The sequence below is a fragment of the Mus pahari genome, chromosome 13, assembly GCF_900095145.1.
Source record: "Mus pahari chromosome 13, PAHARI_EIJ_v1.1, whole genome shotgun sequence".
NCBI lineage: Eukaryota > Metazoa > Chordata > Mammalia > Rodentia > Muridae > Mus > Mus pahari.
The window spans coordinates 5,608,338-5,626,252 of NC_034602.1; positions in this window are offsets into that span (position 1 = coordinate 5,608,338).

Here is a 17,915-nt window from a genome sequence, read left to right on the forward strand (position 1 = left end):
TGGTTCATGCTCCTGCAGCGAGGTGCTCTATGCTAAGGTGAACTGTATCCCCCTCTAACCAGGAGCCCAATCACCCAAACAAATCATCTTCCCTTGGCTTAGTTTGCTTTCTCTAAGTGCTTGTCACAGCAGTGGAAAAGCACAACCAGTACTTTTAAACTTTAGCTTCTATGAAATATAATTGACTGACATACACTGTAATGTACAGATTCAGTTGTGTGAATTTGATCAGTTCCTAAAACAATCACAGTAACATACACAGTATGCCTATAAACAGAGTTCTCTGTGCCTTTCTAGTCAATTACTCTTCTGTAGGAGGGCCTTCTTTATTTCTAACACCCCATTTAAACTTCATCTCTTCCTAATCTCAATATGGAATGCATAACGCTGTAAATTCTTTTATACCTGGCTGCTTTTGTTCATTCTTAGAGACCCACCCATTTGTTGTATCAATAAGCACAATCATTTATTTTGTTGGCAGAGCAAGTCATTCAGGGATTGCTAGTTTATTAGCAAAGCTGGTGTGTATATTCTTGCAGAAGCATTTTGTATGATCACATGCCTACTTGCTCTTTGGTAAATATCAAAGAGTGAAATTGGTAAGGGATAAGGAACACGTCTATTTCACTTTTAAATCTAACCCATCGAACAGTAGTTCAAACTCATTTTCCCACTTTAAGCTTCTTTCAGCAGTGCACAGACTTCCCTGTGCTCCATGCTCGGACTAGGCGGTGGTTCTGACAGATGGGTGGACCAGGAGACCCTATGTGTGATGTTTATGCCCTTTCTCCCTCTGGTGAGAATGGTGTTAGTGTCATGGTGCTGCAGCAATCTGCATTCCCCACCACAGCAGAGAAGCTCTGCAACTGTACCACATTTTGTATGAAAGGAAACAAAACTCCAGATATACCCAGAAACTGAAATCATGGCCTATTCTGGTTATTCTTCAGGTTTATTATAATTTCTTCCTTTTGGTTAAAGTGTACATTTCTCACTGTCTGCATTTTCTCTGGTGCAAAGATCTGTACATGTCTTGTCTACAAAAGAGAGTGTATGGACTTATTAATCAAGTGGACTGTGCTGCTACCAGTGAATTGACTCTTCCCTGCAGATGACGGAGGAAGCTGCCTCTTCACAAAGCTCTAACTAAAGACTGTCCAAATCCCAAAGTGTCACCATTTTTTTTCTCTGGCTTAGCGTCCGAGAAGGGGATATTTATTAAATATGTTCATTGTAAGAACAATTTCTTCATTTGACTTCGTATTGTTATTATAGTTCATGTGGCATTCATAGCCTGTACATCATAATAATTCCCACCTTAGACAACAGATAGGCGTGGCTATTTCTTCCCATCTGTTTTAAAAAAGAGTGAAAGGTAGATTTCAAGGGAAGACAACTTTGAGTGTTTAGGAAGCAAGAGCATTTCCTGTAAAAGACATCATGATAGCAATGCTGTGGCACTCTTTCCCATTGACCTACTCTGTTAGTCTCTGGAAATACATAGATTAGAAGACTCCAGTGTGGTCTGCTAATCTTTCTTGGTTCAGGAAGAGATGAATTTAAAATAACAAATTGTTCTGTCTTCATTCTCTTTTCTTCACGATTTCCCAAAGCAATCCTGCCCATCATCTGGTTTCAACTTTCATCTGTATTTTAAGGATTACAGTATCTGTAAACCTTGCCAAAACTTCTGGTCCCCTATCCAGTGAGTAGTAATGCCTGATGTCCCCATGGGCAACTTCAACTCCATGCATCCAAAACCCATGTCATAATCTTTCCCTTCCATCCTGTTTGCTTTCATCGGGGGCTTTTAAACACACATGCACTTTGTCTGAGAATACTTTCTGGAATTAAACTCAGAGGTTCACTACAAGAACTCTGAAAACCTGGGGCGAGGGGTATAGGAAACTTTTGGGATAGCATTTGAAATGTAAATAAAGAAAAAAAAAAAAACTTGCCAAGTGCAAAAAAAAAAAAAAAAAAAAAAACTCTGAAAACCTTCCTCCATGATTTCTACACTTTACCCCCAAACTGCTACTTCAAGCATACATGGCTTGCTAATCCCTCAGCTTACAATATCTCTTCCCTGGGTGTCCACATTGTGCCCTTCCAACTCTTTAAAGTTTGTTGTTTTTTTCTTCAAATCCTGTTAAATCAAAGATGGGTCTCTACCTACATGTGTGAAACAGCACAGTGACACCTGCTCTGTCCTTCCTCTCCATCGCCAAGACAGGTGACTTTCACATGGTTTGCTCGTCGAGTGTGAATGCTTCTTTTTATTTTCATTCCCTACCATGGAAGAGGAAGCGGACTGAGCAGCTGTTTCTTTTATTCACAGCTGTATCTTCCCTGCTCAGAAAGTTTTAGTTATACCAGAGACCTTTAACTGATTGTTTTTTTGAATGAATGAAAGAAAAAGATGTGTGTGGGTGAGCCTTGGCTAAATTGGAGCAGATCATGCAAGATTGTTTAATAGATAAACGAACTTGCATGAAAGCCTATGACCTGATTGGGTTTTCATGCCAGAACCCATACAAGAGTACTTTTCTAGCATGTACAAGAAACTGGATTCGATTTCTAACATCAGAAAGCATCCACCGGTGAGCTACATGGCGTATTTACAGTAAGTAATACTGAGATTCTGGTCTTTGGAGTTTTGCCCTCTTCAGTGGAAGAAAACAAAGCAGGAGAGGACTGGGAACTTGGGACAGTTGGTAGCCCCTCTGTTCAGCTAGTCAAGCTTTGCACTCTGCTATTGGAACATCATCAGTTTTGTATTCTACACAGGATCACGCTATGTAAGCATGGCTTGCTTGCAGAGATATGCCTATTTCTGCCTCTCTAGACTGGGGCTGATAGCTGCCACTACACTGGGGTGCCCCTTGCTCTACATTTCAAATCCACCATCACTTCCTTGAGAACCTCTTCCCTGATAATCCATCTTATTTTCAGTGACCACTTCTGGTCTCATTGTTACAAAATCCAATGGAACATTGTGAAACGATGCACATAAGCCTCTCATATGCCTCCTCCTGAAATTATTTTCAGTACATTTTTATCCAACAGACTTTCGGGTTCTGGAGCATGAGACACTCTCTTCCTCCTTCTGACAACCAATGCCCCTCAGCCCTGCTCCCCTTGCCTTCGTTGCCTGCTTTGTTGCCTCTAAAGCATTCCTTGATATCAGTGATTACTTATGGATAAGCTTAAATATTTTTTTCTTTCCCAGAGAGCATAGTACTGGAAGGATAGAGCTCCTCTTAGTGATGGCCTTTACTAAAACTAAGCCTTCTTCATTGCCCAAAAGACAAATTTTGAAAACATGTAAATAAATCAGTAAGAAAATGTATGATACCATAAGTATTTTACCTCCTTCCAAATAAATGACAGCATAACATTAGTTCAAAAGCACTTTTGCCCTAAAGTCTGATGATAAAAGTTCAGATTCAGACAATGTTAAAATCTAAGGCTATCATGTTCAGCTCTAAAACATACCCAAGGGAGTCAGAAAAGTGGATTCAGCTTTTCTCACAATTGAGTAATACCTTTTCCATAGAGAAATGTGTAAAATCTCAGTACAGAAATGATTCCAAGATCCAGATAAGATCTTTGGTAAGTAAAATATATATAAATCTGGATGTATGAGACATCAAGTTTAATGGATTCTACTCTCTTGTTGACATCATACATCTATCTAATCACTGTCAAAATCATTTTAAGACCATAGCCACTTGTCACGTTCCCTACATAGCCACTTGTCACGTTCCCTAAAGCCACCTTTTCTCTTTTGCTCTCTAAATATAAAAATAAAAATATTTAAAATGTTAAATGTGATATTAAGTTGTAATTGAGAGTAATAATCTTGCAGTCAGAGCAGTGTGTCGATGCTTGGAAACAACTCCAAGTCTTTTAACCTCCCCCACCTCAACTTACCAGACTCCACTAAGAGGCAATAGGGAGGGCAACAGGGGACACCACCAACAATAGTATCAATGGTCAGCATCAAACACGGTGGTTATGAAGAACTGCCATTGACCTGTCCCCACTGACTTCAGAAAAGGGTCTTAAAAATGGCATGTATTTGCTTATTTATGCAGTGCACAAGTGTGTTGCATGCATGTGTGCACCCATCACAAAAGGGTGTGTGTGTGTGTGAATGCATGTGTGTCCATGAAGAAGGGTGGAGACTGGGGGAACTCCTGTTGTCAGACACTCACCGTTACAGGCTGAGCCATCTCAAGCCGCTCACAAAAAAGTTCTTCATTCTGAAAGGGGAATGGTCCACAGAGAACTTTTACCTGCTGTTGCCTTGAGAAGACAGGGCCTCATGATAGCTGTGTACTCCATTGAGTTGTCACAACCACCCGACATCTGTATATGAGGATACTCTCAGAACCACAATTTCTCATTTCAGAAATATGGTAGCTTTTTTCTTGTGTTACAGCATAGTGCAAGATTTTCATGACAGCTCTGAAAATCTGACTCTCAGCCACAAACATCAGGCATCCATTAGGACTCTGCCTAATGTAGTTATTCTTAGGTACGCCAAATGATGAATAGCAAAGACAAACTTTTGAAAATAACCGTTATTAGTCTCTTCTTGCATAACGAAGAGAAGGCAGAGGCAGAGGGCTCCACTTGGAGAGGTACTTGAGACTAGAAGAGCCACCTGCTTTCTGATGGTTATTACCTTGTCTCTCCCCATCCTTTAGGGCAGTAGGATTAAAGGATCACATGAATGTCTCCTCTTCTCAGTGTCTTTGTCTCCTTTCAAACTTAGTACATGTTTGGGTTAATTATAGCATTTACTATTGTACATTTTTCCTATTATTTATCACTCATATTGGTAGGTCTTTGTCTCTGAGGACAGAAACATTTATATGCCCCACCCAAAGCATGGAGTGTGGTTTGGGGCTTGCAATGAATCCCCATGAACTGTTCTCCCATGTACTGTGGTATGGACGGCTGTCTGTCATTCACATTCTGGGTTAGTCTTTGAGAACATGTAAAACTGATTTTCTTTTGTGGTGTTTTGGCTGCAGTTCATAATTCTCCCACCACACACTTCAGCGGGATAAGCATCAAACTCAGAAAGGTTCCTAAGACACATAAGGAAGGAAAGGCCAAGGTGAACCGTCACCATCTTCATGCTTATCTCTACATGGGGTTGACAAATTGGCTTGATTCCCTACGGACCATATGTATTGCATCAGAACTGGAATTCTGTCATCAGGCAGAGCCCGTCACCTCGGCTGCAGTGCCAAAGCCATGAGGAAGACCTGGCCTGCACCTTTCTCACAGATCATTAATATTTTAGGGACCATCTCAGTATTCTAGGGTATTCATCTCAGAAAGATATCTAACATACAGATTGCTTTTCTGTTGTTGCCATCAGCAATAAAAGGATCAACGTCATTTTTCAAGTAGACATTTTGAATATTTTTAAAGCAAGGAGGTAAAAAAAAAAATGTTTTTTTTAAAAGTCCTCTTTCCTTTGATATCCAACTGTAAAACTTGGATTGGCCCATTACAGCCTGTCAATAACACAGTGGACTAAAGTAGGTATTCAGGGTAGTTATTTTTAGTGAAAGTCCATTTAAAAAAAAAAAAAAGGTTTAAGATCATAACACTGGTTAGCTGCTTTTTTTCTTTGCTGACAAATCTATTCGTCAGATATACTCTTCAAGCTATCCTCAACAGCCTTCCAATTAGTATAAAGCAAGGATCTTTAAGGATAAGATTTCATACATGTCCAACTTTGCACTGTGCATACAGAATCCTAAGTATTTGAACACCTTCAGTTCACATAAATACCCATGGGTGGTGTTCATGTTAATCTCTGCCTCCTATAAGGAAAGAGCATGTAGAAATTCAATTCAGATTTCACCATAGCTGTGAAGCAGAGCCCTGATAAGGAAGACTAAGAATTTGCTTGCACTCTGGCCATGCAAAAGGTGAAAAGACTCAGGGCTATGTCTGACATGGGAATTCCCATTCCTGTGTGAATTTGGCTTTGTGTCTTACATGCTTAGACTGTTCTGGATGCTCATGCTGGCAGAAACAGCTGAGGAGGCCAAAGAATCTATATCCACAACTAAGAATATTAAGCTTGCTTGTAGTATAGCTTTCCTTTCTTTCTTTGACTTTTATGCTGACCTATACCTAAATGCACGAAGGTGTTGTCCTCAGCTTGTTGATCAGTGTACCTTGCTGTCTCTGATACCGCCGTAATAAACACTTTCAAGTCAAAGATGCTGACGCGCCCCATCTATTTCTTTCTCCTGAGTGATCACAAAGAAGAGCACATCAGATTTATATGCCGGTGGGTTGTTTTTCTCTAATGTATATGAAGACATCATTCAATGTTCAATGCAAAGATTAGATAAATTTTATCAGGATCTAAAAATTGCCATAAGTGCAGGGAGTTTCTCTAAAGTAATCCCAGGTTCCTCTTGCCACCTTCATTTCATTATCTCCTGCTTCTTCACTGGCCATACGATGCTGACCACCGAGGTGTGTTGATGAAGCTGACTCATAAATGTGCATTAACAAGCTGTGTTCCCTGCATCTAAGTTGCTTTCGTTTTGATGGTCACCTTGGCCTCTTTGAACCAGCAGGGAAGGTCTTCTCCTGAACTTCCCTATTCTTTGTTCCTGTTTGGGGTTTTCTTGTGCACTACTCTTAATTTGGCAAGTTTTTTCTCTCCCCAGAATTGCAATGTCCTCTCTCCCTGACCCAACTGCATACAAATATTCCTGAATATTCTCAGAACAACAGAAGTATCCCCAGACTGTCAGCAAAGTTTTACCAAAGCATAGAGAAAATTATAAAAGGAATTCACGAAAGATAATATGGATAATATTCTCATTTTGATGATACTGAATTGGAACTATGGCTCCCCACTTGATAGAAAAATGTTTTCCTTTGGAGCTATTTCCCAACCCCCTTTTTTATTAAAAAGTTTGCTAAGTCTCCCCAGTTGGACTTGAACTTACCCTGTAGACTAGGCAGGCCTGGAAGTCATGATCCTCTTGCTTTCATTTCTCAAGTACCTGGGGTTAGCACCAACATGGCTTAGATAACATGGAAATGAAGCATCTTAAATACATCAGCTTTTATTCAAGTGTTCTAATTAAAATAGTCTTTAATGGGTCTCAAAAAGTCATTTCCTTAGCTAAAACTGAAATCTTGGAAATGTTGGAGCTATTCCAGCCACCTCCCAATTCAGATTTCTAGACTGACTGCCTGAAACTCCTACCCTGTTTTCTCATTTTTAATCTTGAGTTGTTAAACCCTACCTAATAGAATACTCTCTTGGGTATAAAGTTACAAATAACATTTCCAGGTTTTAGTTGAAGAAAATAAACTTGAAGTGTGGAAAGCCATGATTGACAGGAGAGGAATGCGATGGTTTCTTAGCGTCACTGTCGATGTGTTACTTTGGACATAATACTTACTATCCATGTCTCAGTGTCCTTGCCTGGAAAATGAGAGGAAAAACCAGCATCTTTGGCCTTATGCATTCACTACTTCTGCATCTAGAGTCAGTTAACTCTGGATTGGAAGCATTTGTGAAAGGAAACTCCAATCTTTATTCTGAAACAAGGAGAACATTCATTCTTACCATTGTTTCCTGAGTAAATAATATTCACATAACACTGGTGTTGCATTAGCTACTTTAAGTTATCTGGACATTGTATCATGTATATAGAAGGATGTACAGAAACCATACTCACACATTAAACCATTTTATACAAGGATTTTATACTTTTATAGATTTAATCAATAGCATATGCCCTGGAGACAACACCCCACAGGTACAGGTGACTGTCTTATTGAACAATGTCTTTTCCTTTACAGGCAAAAGTTAATTAATTCAAGTGAAGAAATTTGTAATGACTGGAATTTTCTTTCTGTCCTTGTTGTTTCTGTCCTTGTTGATCTATATTATCTGCAGGCACCAGGGGAGTATTTTACATCATTGAATCAACTTTAGTTCCAGTTCACACAAGCTCACTACCAGGAAATCTGTATTACAAACATGCTTGTGATAACTCTTCATATCACGGTCATTTAGCCAGTCAACAACAATTAATGGAAGAATGTTATTGACTTCCCCTTATAGTCTATGTCTTATGTTAGGTTTTAGAGGCCTAACAGTGAAGAAGAATGAAAATAAAGTTATACCTTGTCATAGAGAAAGAATCATTGGTAGGGAAATGTAGTAATATGTCTGCTTTGGAATGACACAATATTGTTGAAATGGTAGAGATGGCCTTGGGTCAACTGAAAATGCAGGTGTTGTGTGTTTTTGTAGACAGTGTCATCACTGAGATTGGGCTTGCCCAACACTCACTTAAGTCAATAGAGTAAAATAAAGGTAACATGCTATTAGTCACAGGTTTATGCTATATGAAGACCAGCACCTTCTAACCAGTTATTTTGGATAGACTTAAACTATTGTGTAAATTTAATCTGGTTGCTCTACCAGAGGGTGTCCATCAAAAGCCCATGTGGAGAGTAAATGTTCTAAAACTCAACAGAAAGAATGTCATGCCATGGCAGCTTGGCAACTGAGCCTAGCCTTGCAGGAGAACCCCAACACATGAGCACTAGACATCCTACGTGATACAGTTCAGTCAACCCAGGTGACACAGATAGCATTATATGGAAGAACAGCTCAGATCAACCCAGGTACCATACAGAATCCTTCCAGGGAATGAGGAGACTGAATCTAAGCTATAACTATCAAGACCATTGTTCTGTGCCAACAGAAACACTAATCCCAAGGGAGTCTTTGCTAACATTTGGTAATCATGATGATATTAGCCATCCTTTATAAGATTCTGTCTTGTCAAACCTAAAATAATACAAGGATCCTTTCAAAGTTTTATAGACATATGCAATAATATATTTGAAATTCCTGGCATTTGGTGTTATAAGTAGTAGCAGTTACAGGTAGGTAGAGGTTGTTAGTTTTCTGACATTGTCTCAAATGGATTTTTATTTCAAAACAGAAACCTAAGAACATTAAAACTCACCCTATTTGGTACTCATATTTGACCAAGGCTATCACTGCCTAAAGTCAGGGTAAATGACAACAACCTATTTCCCTTACACAAAATCCAGGAGACACCATTGTATATCCTACCTGATGCTTCTGTACCGTTTCACATATTTTTACTTGGTTTTGTGTAAGTAAATTTGTATTCAGTTGCCATGACAACATCAAGTAATTAAAGTTGTTGTTAAACATGCCATCACAAAATTCTTACTCTTGCCTCCAATCGAGTGCTCCCTGACACACTTGGGAAGATTCAAAAAATAAATGATGTAAAACACTGGGTGTTTGGGGTGTGACAAATCTCATTTATGCTCACTGACATCACTCACCCTGGTATGGAATACTTGCTCTATACAGCCTGAAATATTCCAGATGTTTTCAGAATAGCACTGGGCTGAAGAGAGACCTCCTGGGTTTCTTGTAGGTTCCTTTCACTTAAAATCCTCATCTATAAAGTCTCTATAAATGTGTGTTTAAAGGCTCCTGGCTCTTGTCCACTCAGTATCTAGCCATAGGAACCTGAGAAGAATCCCTGGCATTTACAAGGCATGTAGGATTGAAGAACAAGTAGGGAAAAGGAAAAAAAAATCCTAGTTATAGCTCTTCATTAGATTTGGGCACATCAGATAATTTGTGCAATGGCTTCAGGGCGTTAAGTGAATCGCTTTTTCCACATTGTCTTAATTTTAATTATGCAGCAATCATTTTTTTTTACCAACCTATGAAAAAGAATCATGTGAAAATGTGACACATGACAATATACATTTACCTAAGCTCCAGGACTACAGTGACCTACAGGCAATTAGCTACTGCCTCTAGCACAGAAACGACCAATTAAAGAGTTAAGGAAATGGCCCCTGAGTCACCTACATGATCAGGTTTTTGGACTGCCAGGAACATTGTACTTCAACTGATATAATTTTTGACTGACTGATTTAGTAAGTCTACATCTGCTAAAATTCCAGACTCACTCCTGTAAACCCGAGGAGTCAGGTTTCATGAGCTGCTTTCCCTGTCATTAAAGAGATCCTACCTTCGCCTGTGTCTTAACAGGACTGTCTCACAGCCATTATTATGAAGCAAGATCTTAGCTTGTCATCAAAGGAAATTGTCTTGCTAGGTCAATGAGGATAGTACTGAGTTCATTTCAAGCATACAAACTACTCATTCTTGTGGCTATGAGAAAGAGTCCAAAGAGCAAGAGCCTGAAGAAAGGGAAGGAGAAAAAGAAAGAGGGAGAGAATGAGAACAGAAAATGGAGAGATTGAAGAAGAAAAGGAAAGGAGAGAAACAGAAATTAGTATTTTTAAAGATATTTGTATGTATATAAGTGTTAAGTCTGCATGTATATACGTGCACCACATAAGCACTTGATGCCCACAGAGGCCAGAAGAGAGTGTTGAATCTCCTGGGAACTAGAGTTACAGAAGTTGGGAGCCACCATGTGAGTGCTGGGGACTGGACCCCAACCCTCTGGAAGAGCAATAAGTGATCTTAACCACTGAGCCACCTATCTAGACACAAGAATAAATACTTTAAATAATAGCAACTGCGGTGTAGTTCAGATATGTAATAAGCTAAGAAGAAAGGAATTGACCATTGTCATCCAAACACATTTGAATTGTTCAACCCTTTGCTTGGGCTATCATCTCTCCAAATGCAGAATCTATGATGTTTCCTATGAATAAAGATTGGGAAGTCCTGATGCCATCAGTAAATGATCCCAAAAGAGTAACCAGGAGTGGAGAAGGGATGTGGAAAGAAAGCATTTCTTTCTTAACTCTTGTTTTGTAATTTTTGTGTGGTATATTGTGGTATGGTATGTAGTATACACGTTTGTTAGCATGAATATGTGAACATATTCACTTGGGAGAGTGTACCCAAGCCTCCACATGCTCCTGGATGCCAGAGGTTGAGGCTGATGTCTTTGTTTGATCTTTTCTACCTTTAATTTTTTAAAGGGAGTCTCTTATTAAGCCTGACCAATAAGGTAGCTGACCAATGAGTATCAGGGGTCTGCTATGTCTGCTACATACACCTGCTACACTGAGTGGTCTGTATCTAGCTTTTTATATGAACTCTGAGGACATGAACTCAGGCTTTCACATGTGTGTGACAGGCATTGTACTAATAGAGTCATCTCAGGAGCCTTTTTTAAAAAATATTAGACAAAAGATGAATTTAAGCAGTGTCTTAGATCAGGTTTCTATTGCTGTGAAGAGATACTATGACCATTTCAACTCTTATGAAGGAAGACATTTAATTACTTCAAGTGCGTTTACAACTCAGAGAGGATTAGTTCATTGTCATCGTGGTGGGAAGCATGGTGGCAAGCAGACAGAGATGGTGCTTTCGAGGGAGGTAGCTGAGAGTCCTACAACTGGATTCTCGGGCAAAAGGAAAAGACTGAGACACTAGGCCTGGCTTGACCTTCTGAAACCTCAAAGCCCACTCCTAAGGACACACCTCCTCCTACAAGACTACATCTCCCAATAGTACAAATTCCTGTAAGCTTCTGGGCCATTTTCATCCAAACTAACACAAGCAGGTACAATCAAGTATCTAGGTCATGGGGGACATGGTAGAAGATCTGGAGTGTGATTTGTGTGTCTCCCCAATCACTACGTCATCACTGACATATATGACAAAAAAAGAATAAAATTGACAGCTGAGTTACGTGTATATGCATATTTTAATGTGTATTTCCACATCGCACACCACACAGGTAAAACAAAGAAGTGTGCTGAACCAAGGAAGCCATACAGAAAATCCCTCACCCTTCAGCTTGTTCCTGGACAGCTTTTGCAGACCCACTTTGAGGTCAGGGCTTGCTGCGGGAAGGGGGAACGTCTCTGAGCCATAGCGGAGGGTTCCCTTGATTTCAAAAGTGAGTATCAAGATGGAAGTAATCAGAAAAAAACAGCGCCACACTGTTGTTTGTGTGTACATGTGATTGTGTGAACATGAATGTGTGTGATTATCCTCAGTGTGTCTGTGTGTAATGGGGCATTAACACAGACCCACATAAGCTTCTCTGCTTTATGAGTTGGTTTTTTTAATTTTTTTTTTTTTTAAAGAAAATCAAGCCATATTTTTTTCCCTTCCCATTCTTGGAGATGAAGCAGTTTACAGATGCAGAATCCTTTTTTAGGAATAATTCTCAATGCATCATTCAAATATCCTTTGAGCTGAGCACACGATATGCACATCATGAATACATATAATCACCACGCAGTCCTTTGTGAAGACTTTGAAAATAGCATCTGAAAGAGCCGGCCGACCGTGGGTCTCCATCTGAGGATGTGTATTTGGTTAGAGTTGCTGAGCTGATGCCGGCCACTTATTTTCTCTTTAATGGGCTCTGTTCCATCTCCTGTAGCTTGAAACACTGAACGTTTTAGTGCTCAAAAAGTAAATCACAATTTCTAGACCCCTGTGAGAACAGTATAGGGAAGTCTGGCCAATGACAAAGGTACTTGCGGAATTTTTAAAAATGGGATATAAACAGACAATTCTTTAAAAGACTACCACCTAAAAATTAGCTCATTTCTCCCCTTTTAGCCTACATTGGGGGTGATGTTTCAAACAATATTGGTCCTATTTATCTGCTGCAAATAGTAGCAAATGCTCAGAATATTGTTGTTGTTTTTGTTTTGTTGTTTGTTTAACATCTGAGCATAAAGGTCTCTCTTCTGTATCTGTAACTCATTATTAGCGTCATCTGAACTTGGTTTTTATACCCTCTTCTTGAGAAATGTGTAACAAAGATATTTAAATATGTTGTAGTTCTCTGAAACTCAGAACATTTAGCTGAAGGACTGCACCACCTCCTTTCAATTTTCCAATGGAGACATAGGCTGGTCTGTGTTTATTGACATGTTTAGTCCTTTGTTCCATCTCTCCCTTCTGGAAAACATGGACCAGATCTCTTCAGTAAGCATCTGTCATGCTTCATTTTGGGAACAACAGTTTTTTTGGAGTGTTTGTTCGTTTGTGTTTTTGTTTATTTGTTTGTTTTGTTTTGTTGGGATTTTTGTTGTTGTCGTTTGTTTTTCGAGACAGATTTTCTCTGTATAGCCCTGGCTGTCCTGGAACTCACTTTGAGGACCAAGCTGGCCTGGAACTCAGAAATCTGCCTGCCTCTGGCTCCTGAGTGCTGGGATTAAAGGCATGTACCACCATGCCCTGCGGGTTTGTTTTTTGTTTTTTTTTTTGTTTTTTTGTTTTTTGGGGGTTTTTTTGTTTTGTTTTGTTTTGTTTTAACTAAATCATTCATTAAAACTTGAAATTTGTTGGTTCAAGTGGCAATCTCAACCTCTTTTCCAGATTCAGTGGTTATTCAATATGTTCAGTCTTTAAAGTAACCAATATATAAAAACATGTGTTATTTGAATTATGAAGAAAAGTATGCTTTGGTAGATCACTGCAAATTATAAAGATTGCTTTTGAAACTCAAAAATATACAGTGATTATTAGGTAATAATTTATGTAGCTCTCTCTTTCCACAAACTAATTTTAATTACATAAATTAAATAAAATAATGCTATGTGGATATGTTTATTCATTTAAAGAGATGTTGCCCAGTACAGATATTTTAAAAGCTGAAGCACAATGTATCTTTATCACTTCAAAAATTTATTTTTCAATTTTGAACGCAATTGATTGCTGAATACCTTCATTGTATTTTGAACATAAGGATCCTATTTTAAGCCAGTGGATATTTAAGTAATCAGTAAAACACCTGTTTGGAGATAAGAATGAGGATGCCCCTGTGGACTCGTGAGTCTGAATGCTTGGTCCACATTGTGTAGAACTATTTGGGAGGGATTAGGGAGTGAGGCCATGTTGGAGGTGTGTCATTGGAGGTGGAGTTTTGGGTTTCAGAAGCCCATGCCATTCCCAGTTAGTTCTCTGGCTCTGTCTTCCTGTCTGTCTGTTTGTCTCTCTGTCTGTCTCCAGTGTCTGTGTGTGTGTGTGTGTGTGTGTGTGTGTGTGTGTGTCCCTATCAGTCTGTCTCTGACTCTTGCTTGTTGATCATATGTAAGCTTTCAGCTTCAGCTACAGCACCATATCTTCCTGCCTGCTGCCAAGTTCCTTGCCATAATGGATTCACCCTCTAGAACAGTAAGCAACACCTGAATGTTTTCTTTTCTAAGTTGCTTGATCCTATTGTTTCTTCACAACAACACAAAGGTAACTAATACAACCTATCATATAATACCAACAGAGTTTTAAATATTTAAAACTATTAAAAGGATAATGCAATTCATAACCAAATTTTATATCACTGTGATGATGGTGGTGGTGGTGGTGGTGGTATGTATTCTTTGAGAACCCACAATACGTCAAACTACAGATGAAATCTATGGCTTAATCTTACAGCGAATTTGAGGAAGGCAGCAGAAGCTTGGAAAGGAGAGAAGCTCTCGATGGGAGCCTAAGGCATCCCTTCTAGTTAGTACAGGACACTCAGGCACTCAGACTGTCCTCAGACATGGACTGAATCTACTCAGTTGTTTCCAGGTTTTCCCAGTCAATAGATAATGTCAGGACCAGAAAAATGTTTCTGATGGACCTCCCCTAGCTTCCTAAAGCCCTGGGTGCTGTGCATCCACTATATAGGAACAAGGACACTTATGAGGAGGAAACAGTTGTACCATCTCTTGCCTTGCCTTGTCTCTGACCTCCTAGCTGTGTCCTGCCTCCCTGCAGTTATGTCTGTCTCAGGTTTATTCAAGTCCAAGCATGCATGTTCTTAGTTGCTGTAGTGATGGATCCTCCCACCCAGAGTAATCACCCTCCATACTCATTGCAGGTCGTACTTCACTTCAGTGTGGAGCTCCCAGTGCCCAAGGCAGATTTTTGACTCTCAATCATAGGCATCATTTCAGCATGTATTAACGTTGATAAGCATTTAATTTATTGTTTCTTTAGTAGAATGGAATGCTTTGCACATGACAAACATTTCAACTACTGTCTGGGTTATAATACTCCAAAAATGGTAACTGCTTTTTTTTCTTGCTGCTCATAGTTCTGATCCCCAACACCCTCCCTCACCACTGTGTGCTTTCCATTCTGCCTTCTCTCCCAGTTCAGTCATTACAGTACTGTTCTGAATTCTCTTGGCTAGGGAGGTATTTTTTGAAATTCCTGGAGCCTGTAACAGACATGCATGTGTTTTTTTATTTCTAATACTGCAATTTTAAAAGTGTTACATTTGGATCTGTTATATTTTCTTTGTTTTTTGAGTGGGTGGGTAGGGGAGCAGAGGTGGGGGGAGGGGTATAGGAAACTTTCGGGATAGCATTTGAAATGTAAATAAAGAAAATAGTAATAATAATAAAAAAGGAAACCTTGAAAAAAATAAATAATAAAAATAGAGATATTTAGGACTTGTTGGTGTATAATTTCTTGAGTTCTGTTTATATTTGGGATATAGGTCTTCTGTCTGAGATAGGGTTGTTGAAGATACTTTTTTTCCATTCTGTAGGCTACCATTTTGTCCTATTGATGGTGTCCTTAGTATTTCAAAAGCTTTTCAGTTTCATAAGGTCCCATTTATTAATTATTATTTATTGTTATGATCAATAATTATTATTGATCATAGTGCCTGAGCTATTGGTGTTCTGCTTAGGAATTTGTCTCTAGTCCCAGTATGTTCAGTGAAGTTTCTCACTTTCTCTTCTATTAGATTGTGTGTATACAGAAAGTCATGCATGGTATATACTCACTTATAAGTAAGTGGACAGCATAACCATGTTACAATCCACAAGACCCCAAAAATACAAAATAATAAGGAGGGCCCAAGAAAGGATGTATGACTTTCACTTAGAAGAGGAAACAAAATAGTCATGAATAGTAGATGCATGGTGGGAACAGGGTGGGACAGAGGTTGAGCAGGGGAATGGGGATGGGAATCAGTTGTGGGGAGAAGGGGGTGGGAGAGGGCTGGTACTGAGAGTGGAAATGGGTGGAGGGCATCTCTGGGATAGCTAGAGGTCTGGGACTAGGGAGGTTCCTAGGAGTTTATGAGGGTGATCCTAGCTGAGACTACTACCAGTGGGGGATATGGAGACTGAGGTGGACACCTCCTATAGCCAGGTATTACTTCCAGTGGAGGGAGAGTGACATATAGCCACCCACAAAACCTTTAACACAAAATTGGTCCTGTCTACAAGATGTGCAGGGATAAAGATGGAGCAGAGATTGAGGGAATGGCCAACCAATGACTGGCCTAACATGAGACTTGCCCCATATAAGAGAGTATATGTCATATTATGCTTGTGGACATCATAGGACAAACTGAATTGAATGAGCTGAGGGGGTCAAAGACACCACAGGGAGACCTACAGAGTCAACTAACCTGGGCCCATGGGGGCTAACAGTGGCTGAAATACCAACCAAAGAGCATTCAAGGGCTGGACCTAGCTCTTCCTACACATTCATAGCAGATATCCAGCTTGATCTTCATGTGGGGACCCTGACATTTGGAGCAGGGGCTGTCTCTGACTCAGTTACCGGCCTTTGAATCACCTCCCTCTATCTGGGGTATGTTGTCAGGCCTCAGTGCGAGAGGATGCGCTTGTCCTGCTGAGACTTGATGGTGGCGTGGGGAGGATAATGGGGGAGAGATTTGTAAGTGTGGGGCTGGGAGTAGTGGAGAAAGGGAAGGAAAGTGAATAAATAAGTTAATTAATGAGAAAAAGAATATCTAGGACAATTATTTATTCAAGACATTCTTGATTTTCCATCAGAGTTTATGTGTAAGAATTTCTTGTTCATGATTCAGGATTCCACTCAAATAATTTAAAGTTCTCGCTAAGTTTCTCATAGTAAAGGGCCAAATCATAACAGAGTTCTCAACAGTTCATGGTAGGCTAAAATAATAACCCCAATTCACATCATTTTCCTGGGAAATAGTCATGTTATTTTATACAGAGAAAAAAAGAATTTTTTGAAAATGTGGATAAATATCTTAACTTAAAAGAGATAAATCCAGATGGCTCTAACTTAAGAGAGTGACAAGAGAAGTCTGAGACAACAGAAAAGCACAAGACTCGCACTCAGAAAGTCATGTGAGGAAGTAGACAGAGGCCAGATAAGAACTCTGGGAGCAACCGAAGCTGGAGACCATGAAGAAGGCTTCTCCCCTGTAGACTGTGATGGCAGGCTGTCCCTTCACACACTTGTCCCCTGTAGAGTGATGGCAGGCTGTCCCTTTACACACTTGTCCCCTGTAGAGTGATGGCAGGCTGTCCCTGCACACACTTGTCCCCTGTGGGCTGCAGAGGGAGTCTATCCCTGCACCCACTTGTTTCTTGGGGCCTGTGGAGGGAATCCATCCTTGCACACATGTTCCCTGTAGTCTTTGGAGGGGGGGACAAAATAGAGGATGAGGTAGTGACAGTGTTTCATTGGGACACGGAAAGCAATACATAATAGAACCAGAGAATCAGTGTCAATAAAACTCTTGTCGCATAATGCTATATGAAGTCACAGATAAATCTTTGTTAGACCCCACCAATCCCTTTTGTGATCCCCATAATTCCATTATAAGAACTTTCTGCAAGTAAGAGGAGAGACATATGTTTATTGAATGAATGAGAATATCTCATGACCCTGTGTGTTAACTCATCCTACCATCAGACACAGCTTTCTGTGGTTGCTGTCACAAATTAGCACACCATTGCTTGCTGAAAACAAGAAAAGGTACTCTTTCTGGACTCTGTAGGGCAAGAGTGCAAACCCAAGTGTAAACTTGGGTATACCCCCTCCAAAGACTGCAGGGACACAACTCTCTCTCTCTCTCTCTCTCTCTCTCTCTCTCTCTCTCTCTCTCTCTCTCTCTCTC